We start from the raw sequence: 21,184 nt of genomic DNA, 5'->3' as shown, positions 1-21,184 counted from the left end.
ACAGATGGGGAGAAAAGGTGACTTCTTGCAGCAGGGCACTCAGTTCTTTCAGAAAAACATTTGGTTGTGAGATCTTTGTGTTTTCACTGAAAATTCTTACTGTCCGCTCACAATTCTTCTTTTCACATCACCAGCCTCGCCATGCACGGCGTCCACCTCCACAATGTGGAGCTCCACAACACAGTGCTGCGCCACAGGCACCTGCACAAGAGCACAGAGGGGCAACAACCAGAGAGAGTGACGTCGCAGGAGGCACTACCCTCGCCACAGGGTCGACAGACCGAGGCTCAGCTTCCTGGACCTCTTTGAGGAGCAGTGCATACGGAGGCTCAGAGTGAGTCGCCAGGTGGTCGCAGACATCTGCAGCCTCCTTCATGCCAAGCTGCTCCCGGCTGGGCTGAGCAACATCTCCTTACCCGTCGCTGTCAATCTCACCACTGCCCTCAACTTCTTCACCTCCGTATCATTCCAGGGTGCTACCAGGGACATCATCGGGGTCTCTCAGTCATCTGCACACAAGTGCATAAGGCAGGTCTCTGACGGCTTGTTTCGCAGGGCCTCTCAGTACATCAACTTCCCCATGGACGACCTCAACCAGATGGAGAGGGCAGTGGGATTCCACTCTGTGGCTGGTTTCCCAAGGGTGTAGGGAGTATTCAATTGCACCCATATAGTAATCCGAGCACCTCCACATGAGCCAGGACTGTTCATCAACAGGAAGGGGTATCACTCCATCAACACTCAGCTCATTTGTGACCACCGCAAAAGATTCCTTCACGTGTGCGCCAGATTCCCTGGCAGCTGCCATGATTCCTTCATCCTGAGGGAATCCAACATCCCACCCCCTCTTCCACGCACTGAACACCCTTAAGGGTTGGCGCCTCGGGGACAAGGGATACCCCCTGCATACGTGGCTCATGACACCTCTGAAGACCCCCATCACCAAGCAACAGCATCGACATAACGACAGCCACATCACCACCAGGTCTACAATTGAGCATGCTTTGGGCTGCTCAAGATGCGATTTAGGTGCCTTGATCATTCAGGGGGAACGCTTCAATATGCACCAGACAGAATGAGACGCATTATAGTAGTGTGTTGTGCCCTGCACAACATGGCACAACAGAGAGGGGTGCCACTTGAGGAGGCCCCATCCACATCTGCCATCCACATTGAAGAGAACATAAGAACATAAGAACATAAGAAATTGGAGCAGGAGTAGGCCAATCGGCCCCTCGAGCCTGCTCCGCCATTCAATAAGATCATGGCTGATCTGATCCCAACCACAAATCTAAAGAACACAAGAAGTCGGAGCAGGACCCGGCCACATAGCCCCTGGGCCCTCTCCGCCACCCACAGGGCATTGACCGATCCGAACTCAGCTTCATGTCCAATTTCCTGCCCGCTCCCCATAACCCCTAATTCCTAAGAGAAGGCGGAGGAGAAGAAGGCGAAGGAGGAGGAGGAGGAGGAGGAGCAGGAGGAACCCAAGGGCATTGCAGCGGCTCACCTGGCTGCCCGTGAGGCCAGGGAGTCACTGATATGTGAATGGTTCTCTTAACATCAGAAAGTGTGAAGAGTCCTGTCCTCAGACCACCTGGAAAGAGCAGCGCCCACACTAGGCTGCCCCCCCTCCCTGCGCAAAACAGTCCTGCAACTACACATATACCCACTGTAAAGTGACCCAATGGGTGGCATCAAGTATCACCATTCATGGTGAACTTCATGAAAGACCCCTATCACAAAAGCCAGGCAAGAATGGCCAAGATGTGGCAGTAGTGGTGACAATCATAACATTTGATGTGATTTTAACAAAAAGCAAAAATAAATGAAAAACATGAACATCTGTCAAACACGCTTGTGCATTCCCTTCATGCTTACAAAACCTTCGCCTTTCTCTTGTGGCTACTTCTACGTGGTGCATCCCTTGTGGCTGCAGCAGAGATAGTGGCAGGTTGCTCATGTTCATGCCCTGACTGCTTTGGGCCTACCCCCTCTGGGTTTTGGAGCCCATGTGTGCCCCTCCAAAGACTGCTCCACCTGCACCTGTACAGGGGCAGACTTGGCCACCTGGAGAGGAGGCAGCATTGTGGGTGCTGGTTGAGAGGAGGGCAACGGAATTTTGACATGGGAGCGCTTTGAGTGGTGTCCCCACTTCCATGTCCACTTTCGCCATCATCCCTCCCCCAGACCAGGGCTACATCACTCCTACCACTCTGCTGGACAACAGTTTGGAGGACATGTGTGATGCCTTGTAAGGCCAGTCCTAGTGTATCTGTCTGCCTGTTTAAGGCGGCAGAACGTTGTTCACCCTGAGTCCGAATGGCCGTTGTCAGGGCCTGAATGGACTCATTTGTGAGTCGTACTTGAAGCTCAGTGGAGACTAGCCTTCTCACCATCGCAGACGTTCCCACAATTACCTGTGACACTATCTCAGGCAGTTGCTTACGTCCCTGTGACAGTATCTCAGAGATTCCCTCCCGTACCTGTGCCACCATTCCACTCATGCAGGAGTTGGACTCCTCCATCCTCTGCACTATTGTGGAGAGTGCTCGTGGCATCTGTTCCAGTACCTCGCAAATGTGCTGCTGTCCCTCGATCATTCACCCTTTAAAGGATGACCCCCAGGGTTCCGCATCTGCGTTCAGCTGAGCAGAGCCTGGAGAAGATTGCTCCCACTGACGCGGACTCTCCGCAGCTGCCCCTGCCACCAGTGTCTGCTCGTGCTCATATGTGTGTGGTAACTCACCAGGTGCCAACCCAACTAATTGAGGACTAGGATCCACCGAGGGGTGTATATCTGCACTGGTGGATGGCTCGCTAAGACATGACAGTGCATCCTCAGAGGCCGGCAGGTCCTCTGAGGAATCGCCCTCTCCTGTCACAGCGGTTGCTGAAGGCCCTGTGAGAGAACAGAAGGCAATATTAAGCATTATCACAGATGAGTTGTTGCGATGAGCATACTGAGGTGCTGAAGGTGGCAAGGCATGTTAACATCAATTCATATTGTGTGTGATGAATGTTAAAGTTGTCACCAGACGTTTGTTGGGTGCCAGTCTCGGCGTCCCTGACAGACAGGCACTCGAGAGTTAGGGTGAGCTCCAGCATCTCCAGTTTCTCCTCTGTGCGGACGACGATATGCTATGGCCCCCCTCCAGTCCTTGCCCTCTCCCATGCATTTTACACTCTCTTCTCCTAGAAGGGGAAAAAGAACAGACATGTGAGTGAGTGATGGTGAAGTGGCCAACCGATGAATGCATTGGTTTGGTTGAGGCTGACCGTGAAAGAAATGCATCAGAGGGTGAGTATGAGACAGAGCCATGACATTGGATGAGGATTGGGTTGAGTGGTAGTGATGGGGTGGCTAATGGGGAGGTGAGGAAGTGCTGAGGAAGTGCAGGTAAGTTGAGGATGAGCCTTAAGTGGGCGTGAGGAGTGATGTGATAGAGTACTGTTGGCAGTGCAGAATGAGTTGTGGGGTGGGGGCGGTGATGTGGAAGACGGAATGTAGGAGAATCAATAAGTGCAGTCACTTTGGCTGAGCTAGTTAGGGCATTGAAGCGCTTCCTGCACTGGATCCAGGTGCGCAAGACGTTGCTGCTGCTGGTGACCTCCTCTGTCACCTCGAGCCAGGCCTTCTTGGTGGCAGAGGAAGACCTAGGTAAAACAGATCCCTCCTCCTCCTCACCCCAATCAGTAGCACCTGGAGTGAGGCATCATTGAACCTTGGAGCAGCCTTGCCCTTGTGCTGCTCCACTGTGGTGTGTGAGTGTTTGCTCCAGGAAAATTCATTGGAGCAATGGCCCTTTAAATAGAGCTCCTCCAGCTGACAGCCTGTGATGCGGGTGCGCAGTCCGCCTGCTGCGCAGCTTTCGGACGGCAAACACGGAAGCCACGTTAAGTGGCACGAATTGAACTGCAATTGAGTGGGAAATGAACATTTTTTATTGGTCGGGTTACCCGCGGGCCCATTCACCCCCCCCCACCCTCGCTGCCATCCCGCCTCCACTCTAATATTGGGGCCCTAGTTTCCCTGCTGTTTCTTATTTCTGGAGGTAGATGTCTTATCAAATTAAGTTGCATTGATATTTTTTCTAGCTAAGAATTAAAGGCATTGAGCTCTGATTCATCCTGTATAAATTTACACCCTAATACATCATTTTACAGAAGAAGTATCTTCTGACATGACATTATTCAAACTCCTCACTAGGAAAGACACCTGGGGAACAGAGTTGGTAACTATAGTAATTCAAAAAATCAGTAAAGAAAATAAGGTATGAGAAAAATGGGGAGAACTGTCAATAATATAATGAAAGAAAATCTTCATTACTATAGATTGGGATCTATTTTAAATCGGAAAACTATTACTGTTTTAAAGTTGTAAAAAATACTATTTTTCAAACTACTACATTTCCAACACCAAGCATTCTCAGGATAGGTATAACAGATTGTTTTCAGTGCTTTATTTTCTCCAATTCTTTCCCAGAAGAGCAGAAGACTATTTTTGTGCTCTTACATGGAAGTAAGACATCTCATGACAATGTACAGCTGTCAGGATCAACTATATACCAAGTTAAAAGCCAATCCAAGGAATGTCTGTGGTACAGACTGTTGTCTTTTGGCCACTGGATCTAGAACTGTGAGAATTGTGCATAGCAACCATTGAAATCAATGATGATAAAGCAAGTAGACTTCTTGGGCTGCTCTCAACCCTAGAGTTTTATAACAATCCTGTACAGATCTGAGTGGTTCAGGGCTTAGAACATTGTTGTTTCACCTCTGGATCTTAGTTCATATCCTGCTTAGAATGGTGGGATTAAAATGTCTCTGCCTGATGGCTATTAAAAGTTCTAAGATAAATTAATATGGGAACTCACGATCTAGCTTCGAGTGGGCACAAAACTAACTGTAATTCAACAGTAATTTGCAATAATTCTGCAATCGTCCTCCGAGAGGCCATAAGAATGAATGGTTTGGGAAATGGAAATGTCCTACTGGTCTAGTGTGTTTAAAAGGAATGCTCTGAAGAATTTTATCTGACCTATGCTGTAAAATGAAATAATGTGATTCAGTATAAATGAAAAATTCTCCAATTGAAAGGCATTATTATCTCTAGCCTAGATGAACATATATGTGGAAAAAAAATTGTGCCCAAATAGCCATAATTATCCAAGAGCCACCCAGAATGATTTTGCAGTTACATCATTTTATCTGTATTCAGTTGAAAATATTATTGAAAACAGGATTTAAAATGGGGAGGGGTGGAATTTAATTGGGTGCAGGTTTCAGGTGGGAGGAGGAGGCAGGGTGAGCGTCAAACACACCCGACCGCCATCAATTTGAGCCACATGCTATTTTAACTCTCAGGCCTTATTTATGTCCTGCCGGCCAGCTGCCCACTTGAGATGGGCAGAAAGAGGCAGCTGCCCAGCTTTGGGCAAGTCAAAATCATGGGGCCCAGAGGCCACCCACCGCAACAATGCAAGTCGTAGGGGAGGTGGATCGGGCTGTTTCGTGGGTGGGAACGAGGGGGGCCTGGAGAAGCAAACGACTAGACTTTCATCATAGGGCCCGCAGGAGCACTCCTGCTTCTCCTGGCCGTATTAAAGAAAGTTTTTGACTTACCTTTGAGGCCTCCTAAAATTCCATGCCAGGAGACCATTAAAATGTCACCTAGTGATGTCATAAGACCCCGATTATCATGTATTAATGAGGCTCCCGTCTAAGTCAGGCAGGAGCGTCAGCCACCTTAAAAAATACGGCCCAGTTAACATGGGTGGGAATATAATGGGATTAGGGTGGTAAGTCTTTGCATAGCTATTCTAGTTACATGCCCACCCCATTTCCCACTAAGTTTCTGAAAATAAGACCTCAATTGGAATCCAAGGAAAGGCTGTTTTTTTTAATAAAAAAATATAGTATAGGTCAAGAACAGCACAGTAAAGCTGACATTTCTTCAGATCAGGACCACATCTAAATCAGACAGTAAACTATTTAAAGGTGAAGACATTACATGTGCACTTTTACAATAATTTATTACTGTACATATCACCTCTGATAGTGTTCAGCAATTGTGTTTCACATATTTCTCTGTAGATCATTTGTCACTTGATTAACCTACATGAAGAGCTAACATATAAAATATGGTTCTTTCTTCATCTGCATCTCTGTTCAGTCATGAGATACTTAAATTGCAAATTCACATGAACTGTGACCCCTGTCTTATGACTCTTGATGCCACATTTCCCTGTAGATCATCTGTCACCAAACACATGTGTCAAAATTAGAGTGTGAAACTCTTACCAAGTAGGAGGTTTAAGGTACAGCTATCTGAGTATATGTTAGAAAGACAAACTGATATTCTAAGTAAGTGCATTTTCCTGTCTTACTCTATCCCTATTTTTCAGAAAATTGTGACACATAATAATCTTCACTGTTATAAAGCTAATCTACTTGTTTATTTTGCCATTGTTAAATCGCTCATAAATGCTAAGGTTAGCAAAGACAAAAATACTTAACCTGGCAAGATCATTTATCAATACACTGGTCAGGCTTCTGGCACACTATAGCCTACAATATGTCAGATGTAAGATGCTGCATGTTCACTGTTGTTATAAAGACCTTTGAGGAGCTCTTGAGTATAACCTTTATCAAATGAGATCATAATTAGGGTAGAAAAATGAGAAGAGAGACACAGCACAAATGATATTGGCTGCTGTCTATTTCAACGTCATTTACACTACATACTAATCAGGTCTCTGTAAACTAGACAAAATGGGCACTACGGCTATATTGCGATTTCAAATCTTCCAAGCATCCATCCCAAGGTTTTTGTAATGGAAACTTTTATCTTTAAATTATATCGAGAGGAAAATATATTTTATGTATGGCAAGAAAATATATTTTACATAGGGCGACAGATAAACTATCGTTTATGCTACATGATTATCTTCCCTGTTGAATCTGTTACTCAGTTCTTTTTTTGGCAAGTTAATTTATATTTTTGCCCTTTTGGGTCTATTTGCACCAAGTGCCTGTCTGAGAGGTCAGGCTGGTGAACTGCTTCCACTGCGTAAGCAGCTCCTAGAAGGTGTGCAAGGAGGTGACTTACTCTCAGATTTCCCCTCTATTCCACATGTGGAAGTGCCTCAATCTGCATGACATTTTCCCATGATGGAACTGTTGAGATTGGGAATACATCATATAGGGAAAAATAGGCTTAAATTTGCATCTTACTTTTCTGTGCCATAGCACATTTAAGTACCAATATGTTGTAACACTGCTACACTTTCAATAGGTTGTGTCTGTTAAAGAAGATAAAAAAATATAAAATGTGGGTAGGCAAGACTCAAGAAACCAAAAATCAGTTTATTCTGGCTTCATACAGAAAACATTCTGCATTATTAATGAATGCAATACCCAGTATCAGTTTAATTTAATCCACAAGTGTATTAATTACAAATAATGGTCATCTTTGAGCTAACTGTTTATTGGGCTTCAAGAAGCATGCAATGTTTATTTACTCCAAGATAAACTTAACATTTTAACCTGAGACAAATCTCTTGAGAATTAAAAATTAAATATATTGCAAGTGAATGATTTGACTTGAAGTAAACCATTTTCACTGTATGGAAGTATAAAAGTGTTTTAAATCTATATTCTTCTGAGCTTTCACTTCCAGGAGACATATGAACACATTTTCAAAAGCTTGCCCTTTCTGACATATTTAGAAAATCTTTGAACTATTTTTCCAAGATGATCACTTTCAAATATTCTGCAGATATTTACTAAATAGCATGTCAAAAGTTATTGGATTAAAAGGTACATTTTAATGATGGTGGACCAGGACAGTTTGGTAAAAATAAAATGAAAATCAATGGCACTCTCCCAAACACCAATACAATTGGAAATATCTCACTTCTGAATTAAAATATACACCTTATAGCTTCTTCTGGTCACCAAAATATGTACATCAAGCTTGCTTTTTTTTATCATGGTAGTAGTTTTCAGTTAGTTGAATTTTCCCACAGGATTGATGCCAAGTTAAAACTGGAGTAAGTCAGTTTAAAGTTGAAAAATTCGTTTATAATGTTGAAAATCACCCAAATGTGGGAGTTGGCCAAGAATGCTTTTGGAAAATGCCCAATCATCTCTGTTATTTTTCCTGTATCCATTATGAACTAGAACAAGTCATAGCTTTTTAAATGCTGGATAATGTAAACAACTCCCCAATCACATCTGTGCAAATTAAATCTCTATAAATATTGTGTTAATGCAAACATTGCAAGATAGACTTCACTGTTTTTTTTTTAAAATGGTGAATCCAACACATCTCTTTAAAGATTTAAACTTACTCAAGTTCTGTAAAGGTGGAAGCTAAAACAACATAGGTTTTAGCAGATTGGATAATTGGATTGCTGTGGTCAGAAGGAGTACAGCTCTCAAAATGCTTAATGTAGTTTGGTACGAATAGCAGGTAAGCATTTGATGCATGCCATCTGTGTACACTACCTGGCTGGATAATGGTAGTTTTCTAATACAGGCTGTTCCCTCAGTTCCACGGAACATACCTATTTATAAACCTACCTTTTCTCCCACCCCCTATGGCGACAATCCCCCTTGCTCAGTTGAAGGAAAATGATTGAAATATCTAAACATGAAAATCACACTGTTGCAGAAAGGTTATATCAAATAGGAATAGTACCAACCAGAAGTCATTTTTGTTTACGCAAGTACTTTTTAAAAACTTTTCTCTAACTAAACTTTATCTTAACTGTGAGTCTAGTATGAGACTGTGATGTATATTGTTGCACGTAAATTAGCTATGATGCTACAGACTACCAGGTCAACACAAGAAGGACAATTTGCTATAGGGAGAAATAAGAAGTTTGTGTGAGAACAGGAAACTTATTTTAATGGAGACTTCAATCAACCCAATGTAATATGGGAAAACCCAAGTGGTTTAAAGTAAGAGTTGGTAAATATAATGCATGATTGCTTCATGACTCAGTGTGCAAGAGAAGCAATGCTCATCTTGACCCGATATTTGTAAATGATCCAGGCAATGTACAGGAAATGGAAGTTGTAGCACTCTCAGGGAACAGTGGCCAAAGAATTATTGAGTTTATCATGATCTGGAACTGAATTATACAAAAGACCAAGAGCCAGATTTACAGCTTTCAAAGAGCTAAATTCAAAGAGATGAGTGAAGATTTAAAACAAATGGAATGGAGGAGAATGTCAACATTTCAGAAGATAAATGGAGCACCTTTAAAAGATAATGCTGAACATGCGGGACACTACACATCTAAGATCAGCAAGCTCAGACTAAATAAATGTGACCCTAAATGCATTAACAAACAAATCTAAAGTGAAATAAAGAGGAAAAATAGCCTCTACAAATCCTGTAGGGAGAGAGATGATCCTAAATTCAGTTAAAAGGGTGATGAAAAGGATTAAGCGAAACCTAGAACCAAGCATAGCCATAGAGGCAAAACAGTAAAAAAAATCAGTACTACAACAGCAAGAGAACTGACAGAGAATGGATGAGAACATTAAAAGATACAAAATGGACTTGAAACTGAGGATGAGCACATGATAGTAAATATTCTGAATTATTTCTTACTCAAAATATTCACAAGGGAAAACATGAATAGCATACCCTCCCTAAAAAGAGTATGAAGACATAATTCAGGACTTCGATATAAATGAGTTGGGAGTCCTAGGCAAGCTGAAGGGGCTTAAAAAAAAAATCCCCAGGGTAAATGATATTTATCCCAGAGTGTTGAGAGAGACTGTGAGACATTAACAATCATTATGAGGGTGTCCAATGCACTGGGAAAATATCAGTAGATTGGAAACAGGCTAACTTGGTGTGTAGATTCAAAAATGGTGACAAAACAGACACAGACAACTACCGACCCATTAGTCTTTAATACCATTAAAATAATGGAATAGATTATCAGGAGTAAACTTGAAGATTATCTTATAACACCAGCCTAGAAAGCAGCAGTCAACATGGCTTTGGACAGGGAAGATGTTGCCTGACCAATCGCCTTGGTTTCTTGAGAAGTGACATCTAAGTTGATTGTGTACTTAGATTCCAAAAGGATAAGTTCCACACAAAAGATTACTAAGTAAACTCAAAGCTGTGGCGATTCAGGACAAAACTTGAGTATGGATAATAAAGTGGCTGATACATAGATAGCAATGGGTTGGACAGGTAATATCAGGGGTTGGGAGGGAAGAACTTAGTAGAGTGGCCCAGGGCTCACTTTTGGGACCATGACTGTTGCTAATTTGCATTAATGACTTGGATTCTGAAACTCAATGCAAATTGGACAAGTTTGAAGGAGACAGCTCAGAAATTACAGAATGAGTTTAAACAAAATATGTGAATGAGTTGAACAAAGACAGATGAAGTTTAATGCAGACAAGTGTAAAATACTGCACATAGGAAGGAAAAATGGGCAACCTACATACTTGTGAATTGTTCTGAAATAGCTTTAAATGAAGCTGAAGTGACCTAGGAGTCTTAGAAGTCCCAACCCTCAACATGTTCAGTACAGAGCAGCAATTAACAACGCCAATAGAATGGTGATCTATATAATCCAAACAGTAGAATACAAATCAGAGAAAGTCGTGACCAAACTGTACAGTGCTCTTGAGTACAGCGCTCATTTATGGTCGCTGAGAAACAAGGGAGATATTCAAGTGCTGGAGGTAGTGTAGAGAAGAGCCACAAGGCTGATCTCTAGTTTCAGGGGTTTGAGTTGTGAGGAACAACTGGAGAGACTTGGGCTTATCAGCCTGGAAATGAGGCACCTAAGAGTGTGGTTGTGGAGGTATGCAAGATAGTAAATGAGAAGGTTATTCTGGATCATTACTTTAAATTAAACTGTGGGAGTATGACAAGAGGACACTGGTAAAAGGTAACTTTAGGACTGATATCAGTTGGAATAGACTTCATTTTCAAAAAATAAATCTATTGTGCATTCAGTGATGCAGTTTGAAAAAACCAGTTCAGATTTTAATAGTTTCATATAATTCTTAAAATGTCTGCTGACAAAGATTTATCAAAATATGGAAAACAAGTGCTCGAGAAAAGCATGCTGATAATCCCTCCTGGGCCATATATTGAATTTAATGTACTAACAGCTGCTTTGAATACTTAAGTAGTATTATATTAATCAAGGCATATACAATTTTGTAAATATTTTAGTTTCTCTTCCATCCCGTATATATGCTTTCATCAACAGTCAGATCAGTCATTCCAATCCACAGACAGCCTTTTAGATTCTGTCAAAGGTCACTCATCGGCCAGTCTCCTCGGAGTCATTTGTGAAAAATGGGAAGATTCCCCTCGAATATCAAATTTTACTCCCTTCCCCATTTTCTCTTTCTTTCTTGGAAGACCAGACTCAAACTGTCAAACTCATCCAATATGGAAAACTAAGAGGAAATGTTGGTTGAGTTCAAATCTAATGTGGCTACTGAGGCAGCTTTATATTGTTTTTAACTGGAAGCTTAGCATGATGTAGAGAAGAATCTATTGTATTTTTTCATTGTTTTGGTTTATGATCTTTTTTCCTTTATATCCTACCTGTACTGATATTTTTGATAAGTTTTTGAATGTGATTAAAACCACTGAATCCCATAAAGAACTGATAGCTAACACATTCCAGTGACTTTTAGTGTCATAGTAAATTATTTGAATAAGTGGCATGAAGTTTTGCATTATACAATAAGGGTAGGTTGTGGTGATGACTTGGGTAATAGCACACCTTGTGCAGCTGGAACTATTTATTTGATTGAATTGAGAAGAATAAATAGGTAAAGGAGTTTGAACTAACACTTGTTCTACTTCTAATATGCCATGAATGGGCACATCTGATTTTTTTTTCCTGCAGGCTGAAAAGGACCTTTTAATTCATGTTTGATGAATTCTGTGGCTTTCAGAGTAATTTGGCTGTCTATGAGGCTGTTGATTCTGTGAGTGTATTTGTGAATCTTAGGGATTTGTATGCTACATCTGCATATCCAAGTTCAAATATGGACTTAGGATGATTGGCTGAAATAAGATGTTGATTTTCCACATGACCAGATTTAACAATTTTTTTCTGATTTCTTGGCAAACCCATATGGCTGATTAAATTCATTTATATGGTTAGTAAAAGAATTAAATTTACAGTTCATGCTATTGTCAATGAATGAAAGTTATATTTATTTTCATAGAGCCAATAACAACTCAACAATGATGGGTTTAACAAATTAATTACATCCAAAATTACCTCTGTGCATGCAATATAAAGAAATTAGGATGAGTGCAAATTCAGGCCAGAAATTGGAACATTTGGTCAGTTTAATCAAGTCCATTCTAAACTGAGCTCTGTTTCTTGCTGGAAGATGGACCTGTGCATGATTTAAAAGAGCTGAGTTCATCTTTTTGTTAATGACCGTCTCATTGTTTCTGCCAATAAACTGTAGGCATAGAGCAGAAATGATCAGTTGGTCACTGCCTTTCAGCCACATGGGTTTATTCGTGACATGGACAAGCCCAAACTCAAATGTTCATTTCGCACAAATGCTACTTGTTCCAGTGTAAATGTTAACCCTGTTTTTGGCACAACCTGTATTTATGCCATCGTTTTCACTCCACCAGATTCGCTCTTTAATAACTTGTACCAGCTATATCCATACCACGCATTATTATTTATTAAGGGCCATATTGCTCTCAATAGCACTGCCAAGGTATTTTTCCCTGTCTAATCAGTGCCAAGCGTTGGCATTAATTAAACCAATTTTTAGCTGGTCCTCAAAATGCTAGAGCTTGGTTCTCTCAACTAATAGATACATCCTGACATTCTGATGCGTGTGCCAGCTGCTGTCCAGGAAAGAAGACAAAAGAAGGTCATATCCTTCAAAACAAGTTTATCAGGCTTCCTAGGTCTCAGTGAAAGACTAGTCAAATGTGGATTTAGAATAAGTTGTCAAATTCCATTTTGTAACTCGCTGTTTAGAGATATATAAAATTGCTGAAGGAAGACTTAAGCAGTGATTGTAACCCTGCCCACCCAGCAATTGCAGATGTCCCGCAATCTCCAATTTTAATCTGCTCTTCTGAGCAGGCGGGAAGGACACCCACTAGAAACTGGTGGGGCCTTTCTTTAAATATGCTATCTTAACCAGTGGAGTAAGCAGGGAAGTCACTGTGGCTTTCCTGCCAGGTGAAGATATGGCAAGAAGAATCAGGGCCAGAAGAGGCTGAAACAGGTAAGTTTCTCAACTTTTTGTACTTTCTTTGTAGGGCCAGGAGGAGGGCTCGCTTCTCTTACTTGATTGCAAGGCTGTCCCAAAACACCCACCACATGACTTACCTGAGTGCTAGGGGCTATTCCTTACATAAGGTGCATAGTGGAATGACAGGATTGTATAATATGGATGGGCAGGTAGCAGAGCAATCTAGTCAATCTTCTTACCATTTTGGTATGAAAGAGATGCTTTATTGCAGCAGTACCATTCGCATTGACAGAGGTGAGCAGCCGATTGGCAGCCTGAGTGATGGGAGCAGGAGATCAGTTTCATTGCAGAGTCCAGAAAAGACAGGACAGCGAAACTCGGCCGGGCAGAGGTGAGTGTGCTTCCCCATAAAGTACCTCAAGGACTTACACAAAATAAGACCCCCACCTTACTATTGACCCCCAAAGATTATATACTGCTGTATGGAAGCAAGGAAACAAAAGAGGGAGCTTGTGCTATATGGTAGAGAGTGCTGATCAAAAAAGAAACAGAGGGGAGTCGATAGATCTAAGAAATCAACATCAGCTCTTCGCTGTTGCAAAACTGCAAATAAGGTACTGCATTATGTTATTGGAGAGTAAAGTACATTTCGAAGAGGTAGTATTGATTTGTTTTAGACATTGGTCAGGCTGTATATGGAGTACTGGATGCAGTTCTAGATACCTAATTGTCGGAAAGAAATACTTTCAGGAGGGCACGGAACTGAGCAATAAAGATAATTCCGGTATAAGGAATTTGTTAGGAGGAAAGGTTAAGAAAATTGGGCTTGTTTGTTTTAGAAAATAGGAAACTTTGAAGTGATCCAATTGAAGTTGTCAAAATTATGAGGGAAATTGACCAAATTGAGTACGTGCAATTTTTTTACAATGGTTAAGGGTTCGAACGTCAGGGAACAGATGTTTAAAATCAGCAAGTTGAGAGTAAGAAGGGAAATTTGTCAGAACTTTTTCATCCAAAGGGTAATATAGTTGTGGAATAAGTTGCTAAGTAAGGCAATTAAAACAAATGGTATAAATGGGTGCAGCAGACAGTTAGATATGTTTCAGGGATTGAGAGATATGCTGAAAAGGGATTGAGAGATATGCTGAAAAGGTAGGCAGGTGGGATGAATCTATAAAAAAGGAACTTGATTGTGTGGGACTAATGGTCTTTTCTGTTTCCAAAAAAATTCTTATCATCTTTTATGTATTTTTAATTACATAGGTTGTGAAGGCAGTTACCCTGTGATGTATAAATTTTGGGAAAGACAAAATACTTTTTACCTCTAATATTGATTTTTTTTTTCTCTATTTTATTACTGCTTCCTCCTCCACACCAGCTCATGTCACATATAGAGCGGAAGTGTACAAAATTGTGCACCGTTGCCCTCTGGATTGCAATCAGTTTTAAGAATATTCTCCAACATGTGTTGCTCTTTGGTCCTGCTGTCATTGATGTATTCGTGCAGAAACATCTGTCACTTGAAAGGTTGAATTTATTTGTGCAATAATGTTGCAAACACAAATTATGTCCCAATATTCCTTTAAAATGAGATAGCAATGCAGCGTAAAGGAAACAGGGTTATTGAAAAGGATGCACAAGCCAGCATTGTTCTTAAAAATCATTAGTTTTGCTTTTTGAACCATCAATATACATTGGGCAGATTTCAGCCTTCATTTTATGTTGCATACAAAACAAAGAGAATTAATACGGCTTACAGTGCTAGTGTTGTAAGGGCTTTGAAATATAAGAAAATGGCATACTTTCTTAAGTTGATGGGTCAACCCTCATAATTAGCTCAGTTGTTTTTATAGTCCAATAGCAGTAGGCATTTACTGCTTGTGTAGTAAACCCAAGTCAAAAAATATGACCTGCATTAAAACTATCAAAAGAAGCTTTAACACCAAAAGTGCAACTTTCTATCTGGAACTAAGTTAATGTACAAACTACTGACACTTTGAAGTGCTGCTGGCCAAAATACACAGAACTTTGTTCTGTGTATTTTGATTTCATTTACTGCTGGCAGAGTTCATGATTGCCATTAATGTCTAGAATTTCTTTTTAATCACCAGCAAAAACTGCCGTCTAAGAAATCTTTGTATTAACATTTATAGTTTTATCAGATATTTTAATCAGGAACATTAAATATACACCGTCTTTAGCTGGTGACAAAAGGCTGTTAATAATCACCTAAGTAATTAATGAATGGTATCAATAAATGGGATACATTCACTGCAGAAACTCTTTTAGAGAAAATAATGTGGAGCAGAAGACATCATAAAGCCTGTGGGCCACAGATCAAAGAGCTGGCATGCTCCTATGCAAGGAACGAATCATTCCCCTCCTCTTCTCCTCCCCTTCCCCTCCCCCAGCAATCTTCCTCCAATGTATTCAGGAGGAGTTTAACAGGATGCTAGTTATCTGATCCACAAATCTTACCTTGCTTCTGTTGACCCTGGGAGAGGTAATGTAGAAATCCTGGCTTCTGAGTGCCCTGCTGAGGAAAGAAAAGATTGTAGGAGTAAAGGCTTGAGGGGTACAGCTCACTCAGTGTGGAAAAGAAAAGAGAAAACCAAGAAAGGGTAACCGGTCGTTGAGGTACTTGACTTACAGTACTCTGAATGCTGTGGGTCATCTTTAATTTAACTTTGCATTGGAAAATCTTGATAAAGGTATCTGTCCAGGATGTGATGTAGATGTAGATATGCAATCAATACATTTTGCTGTGGAAATGTAGTAGCTGGAGGGATATTACATTAAGAGGGGTTAGATTTTTACAATTTAGTTTTAATAATTTATATTTGCACACCTTCATGGTGGGTAAATGACTTCACTTGTCCCTCATTAATCTTTTATCCTAATGTTCCAGATCAGGCCGTCCTCTCTTACTTCCCTGGCAGGTAGCCTTTTCCTCTGCTGGGATGAGTCATTCAGAAGTGGCTATGTTGAGCATTTAATGACTCCATTATCTCAATGGTCCAGCTGTGGATGTCATTAGGAAAAGTTGTGAGTTCTTGCCAGTCCCAGTATTCCATGAGATGGTGTTTGTTTTGGCAACTGTGGCTTTTGTTCTGTCTGTGGGGGATGACTGGATGGTTAGCCCAATAAATTGCATTGTTTTTGTTTTTCCATTTTAGTTCTTTGGCAACCATAAGGTCCCCCTCATGATCCTTAAAAATAATTGATACACTTCATAATTTGGAGATGAATTTTCTGTGAAAATTGTTCACAGCTATTGGGTTCATTGTAAATCATATTTATAAAGTGTTTTGACCTAGTATTGTATGATGGTTAGAGCTGAACATGTTATATTCATTTGATGATACTGTAATTTTCATATGACTGACTAATTGCCATCCATACAACATTTCATTTAGTGTCACCTGTCTAAAATCCTAAATGTTTCACAGGAAATAATTCAATATTTTAATTTTCCTTTTCTTTTAAAAAAAAAAGTAGGATATGAAGTGTTTTAAAATACTGGATTAGGATTGTTTAAGATTGGACTGAACAAAGTAAAATAATCTTTTGTATAAATGTTAAAACTCTGCAGACAACTCTTTAATTAAACAAAAATGACATGCTTTTCTGTTTAAGATTTTAATGACAGGAAGGAAACATTTATGAGGTAGGTTTTTGGAAATACTGTTGAAAGTATGGAGGGAAACCAAATTGTACAACTCAGCATGTGCACTGCCACTTTTTGGTATCAAATGGCTACCATCTTGGAATATTACTAAATTGACAAACTTAAGGTAGCATTTCTTTAAAATTCAAAACTAGTTTCAGGGGATTAGTGATCCAGTGGGTGAGGGGGGAGAGGGGGTCACCTGGTTCCGAGTGATATTGGCTAAGTTTACATCAATCCCTAGTTACCTAGCAGCAAACAGAACAATATGCAACTTTATGTTAGTAATGTATCCATCCACTCCTCAATAGCATATAAAAGAGGATTGGCAGCCTCATGTGATGTCTTTCTTTAATTCCTGGTAAAAGTGGTCTTTTGGTGATTTCTCTATCAAATTGTTAGTAATCTAATGTGGTGAATAGATGGAGACTTCATTGCGCAGTTGAATCTGTCCAGCCAATTGTCATTTAATGGGCACAGGTTAAAGATCCTCATGATGATGGTGAAGCTGTGTGGCAGTTGTTGCCCATGCTCCTTAGTGTAGTTGAAACTGGCCTATAAACCTGGCAAGAAACTTCTTACATTTTGACTTCTATGCTAAGATTTTCATTTTACTTAGGATTTGACGATTTAAGGAGAAATCATTTTTATTTTAACAATAATCTAATTTAAAAATAATACATATTTAAAAATTCCTAAATTTATGCCCTAAACTCTGACATGATGAAGAGTGAATTATGAGGAAGGATTTATCTGAAATGGTATTTGATAATCAGATCTAAATACGTAACTTTATTTCATAACCATTTAATTCAAAAGCGTGTATTATTTATCAGTAATAATAGAAAAAGAAAGACACATTTATATAGTGGCTTATCTCAAAGCATTACACACAGAATTATTTTGAAATGTTGTGTAATGGCAAACATTTTTCAGATAGTAAGATTCCAGCTGCCAGACGAATTGACTGGTGAATCTGTTTCAAGTGTTGTTTTTTGAGGGAGGAACAGTGGCCAGACAACACAGCTTTTCAATGGCCATAGGATCTTCAACATCTACCAGAACAGACACAAAGGGCCTCAGTTTAACAGCATCTCCAGAAAGGCAGCACTCCATAAGTACTGTATTGGAGTACCAGCCTCACCTGGATTATATGCTTAGGTACTGAAGGGGAGCTTGAACCTTATAACCTTCTGACTCAGACAAAAGTGCCATCAACTGAGCCAAGGTGATACTATTTACCTCGTGTCTTGAATGGAAACTTTAACTAACAGAAGTCTGCACAGAGATGAATGTTCACAGTGTTTCCAAAGCAATATTTTTGTTTTCATTTTGCATATTGAGTGTTTATTAGGTTTCGCAAGGAATTTCAAAGGTATCATAAAATTGTATTCATTTTGTATTTCAGGACTGTAAACCTTTGATAATATCTTATTTTCCTTTATTATAGTTATTGTTCAAATGCAATAAATAAATAAATTGAGCTTGAGCGAAGTATTCTACTTTTTCGTCTTCTTTATCATGTTAGTTTGAGTGGCTGCATAGACTGATCGATTTACAAAGGTGAATTATATCCAGCTGCCTGGCTTTGAGTGAGATATACAAAAAATTTAAAATTTAAAATATGAATCACACATATACTTTGAAGCCTCTTCTATAAAATCCAAGACTTGGATTTGAATACATTATGGCACTAACAGTGGTGGCATATGTGGTGTCATGTGATGCCTTAACAGTTAATTATATCATATTTGAGCAGCTGCACTAGTGAAATTTTATTAGTATATTGTATGGACTAAATAGTTAGATTCTTTTTGTGTTTGTTAGGCTGGAAGCTGAAAGTTCTATTAAATGAAATATTTGCTTCTTTTGGTCATTGTACAATACTAAAATCTCATGCCACGTGCCATTAATCTCTATGCAAACCTCATTAGAACTTTCTTGGTTATGCTTCCTTTTTCAGAGTACAATAATAATTTTGGAGAAACTGTGCACACTTAAGCAGGGATTTTAACCCTCTCTGCCCGGCAGAAATCAGACAAGCAGGCAGTTAAAATCAGCCGGGAGATTTACCCACCAAGTTTAAAGGTGAGAGCCTTATTTGTTTATTATACATCAACACATCATATTAAATGTCAGGATTCTACAGTTATAAGGCTACACTGCTTTAGACCTCTGTGTCATCCATTCCATAATCATGGCTCATAATAAACTAAGAGTTAATAATATTGTTAATTTGTTATAAAAAAACTAAAAAATAATTTTCATTTCATTTTTGGTGAATTCTGTGCCTATTAAGGTGAATGACATATACTGGGGACTGGAAAATATTCCGACTTTGCAGCCCATGACAGCATCAAACATTCATTTTCAATACAGCGTAGGTTAGACACTAAAACAAAAGCAAAATACTATGGATGCTGGAAATCTGAAATAAAAACTCAAAAAACTGGAAACGCTTAGCAGGTCAGGTGACATCTGTAGAGAGAAAAACCAAGTTAATGTTTCAGGTGGATGACCTTTCATCAGAACTGGTCACTGACCTCATCTCCTCTGGAGATCTTCCCCACCCCTCCCCTCCCTCCACCACCACGGCCTCCAACCTCACAGTCCCCCAATCTTGCACAGCCTGCGTCTACCTCCTTTCCAAGATCCACAAACAGGACTGTCCCGGTAGATCCATTGTTTCAACCTGTTTCTGCCTCATGGAATTTATTTTTTCTAATTTCGACTCTATTTTTACTCCCCTTGTCTAGTCTCTTCCAACCTACATCCGTGACTCATCCGACGCCCACTGCCACTTTAACCATTTCAGCCATTTCCAGTTTCCTGGCCCTAACCTTTTCACCATGGACGTTCAGTCCCTCTAGACCTCCTCCCCCACCAAGACGGTCTGTGGGCCCTCCACTTCTTCCTTGAACGGTGGCCCAACCAGTCCCCGTCCACCATCACCCTCCTCCATCTGGTCGAACATGTTCTACATTGAACAACTTTTCATTTAACCCTACTCACTTCCTGCAAGTAAACAGTGTTGCTATGGGAACCCGTATGGATCCTAGCTATGCCTGCCTGTTTGTGGGAGACGCGGAACATTCTTTGTTCCAGTCCTACTGCAGTCCCCTCCCTGACCTCTTTTACTTTAATAACTGTTTTGGTACTGCTTCCTGCTTCCTGCTCTCACCCTAACTGAAAAATCTCATCAACTTTGCTTCTAACTTCCACCCCTCCCTTACCTTCACATGGTCCATCTCCGACTCTTCCCTTCTAACCTCGACTTCTCTGTCTCCATTTCTGGGTATAGGTTGTCCACCAATGGAGTTGTGATGAAAGGTCATCGACCTGAAATGTTAACCGTTTCTCTCTCCGCAGATGCTGCCTGAGCTTCTTAGTGCGTCCAGCTTTTTCTGTTTTTATTACAGTTTAGAATAACTTGTACACTACCCCAACAATCTGGCTGAACCTGAGCCTCAAAATAGCTCCACCTTCTGCACCAGTGTAACAAATATTAATTTCCCACAACAGCCACCCTCAAAGTTGGATTGCCCAATCGGTGCTAATTTGTGACTTTTTTTTTGCTATGGCTTGTGTCCATTGAGAATTGGGTTGAGAGTCCTCCAAACTTGTATCACTCGGGACATTTAACAGCTGTCAGTGTTGGCTCCTATCTGTCTGGGTGGATTCAAACTCAGATCCCAGAGGTGAACGGACAAAGTTCCCATTCTATTCCACCCACTCCCCAAAGTAAGTAATTCTGAAAATCTATTGTCTGACGGAGCCTGGATCACCTGCTCATTACAGATGCCAGAGTATCTTCATTTCAATATCATGGCATTCAGAATGTGATGTGTTGTCATATGTCTACATTTAAGTTGATCATATTCTATACTGATGGACTGTGTGATAAATGTTATTATGTTGCCTCCAGTACTGAACATTTAAAGATAGATTTATATTTACCCTTTAAAAGATAAACTCTGCTATACAGCGGAGCAAGTATGTAACCAGTAGTTTGACCAGATGGGGCTAGAGAGTTGTCTGATTAGCCAGAGGCCCATATGTGCAAGGGATTGCATATGCTCTGCTCCTGTCAGTTTTCAACGAAAGAAGATGAGCAGGCAGGTAATCAAGCAGACCGCTAGTTCCATACATCGAATATATCATCAACAGACAACTTGAGTTTCTATTCTTCTTGATGGTGAGCAATTTGGTCTTTTGAGTATAGAAACCCACAAACCACTATATTGCTCTGTCCTTGATAGCTTTTAGGTTGTTGTTGAT

At 40.4% G+C, this 21,184-nt stretch overlaps 1 protein-coding gene across 2 annotated transcripts in view; it reads right to left on the bottom strand.

The window, feature by feature from the left end:
* mgmt (O-6-methylguanine-DNA methyltransferase) overlaps nt 1–20,251 on the bottom strand; it is a 372,467-nt gene extending 352,216 nt beyond the window's left edge. The window contains exons 1-2 of one of the 2 annotated variants that reach the window (XM_068002376.1): nt 20,140–20,251; nt 15,718–15,775 (exon numbers count right to left, since the gene is read on the bottom strand). The gene's annotated coding sequence lies outside the window, so the exon portion shown is untranslated. The remainder of the gene's footprint in view (nt 1–15,717; nt 15,776–20,139) is intronic. The other variant, XM_068002377.1, reaches the window with a different exon arrangement.
* Nucleotides 20,252–21,184: the final 933 nt, after the last annotated feature.

Source organism: Heptranchias perlo, chromosome 21 (genome assembly GCF_035084215.1).
Source record: "Heptranchias perlo isolate sHepPer1 chromosome 21, sHepPer1.hap1, whole genome shotgun sequence".
Lineage (NCBI taxonomy): Eukaryota > Metazoa > Chordata > Chondrichthyes > Hexanchiformes > Hexanchidae > Heptranchias > Heptranchias perlo.
This window is presented reverse-complemented; position numbering and strand designations above follow the sequence as displayed.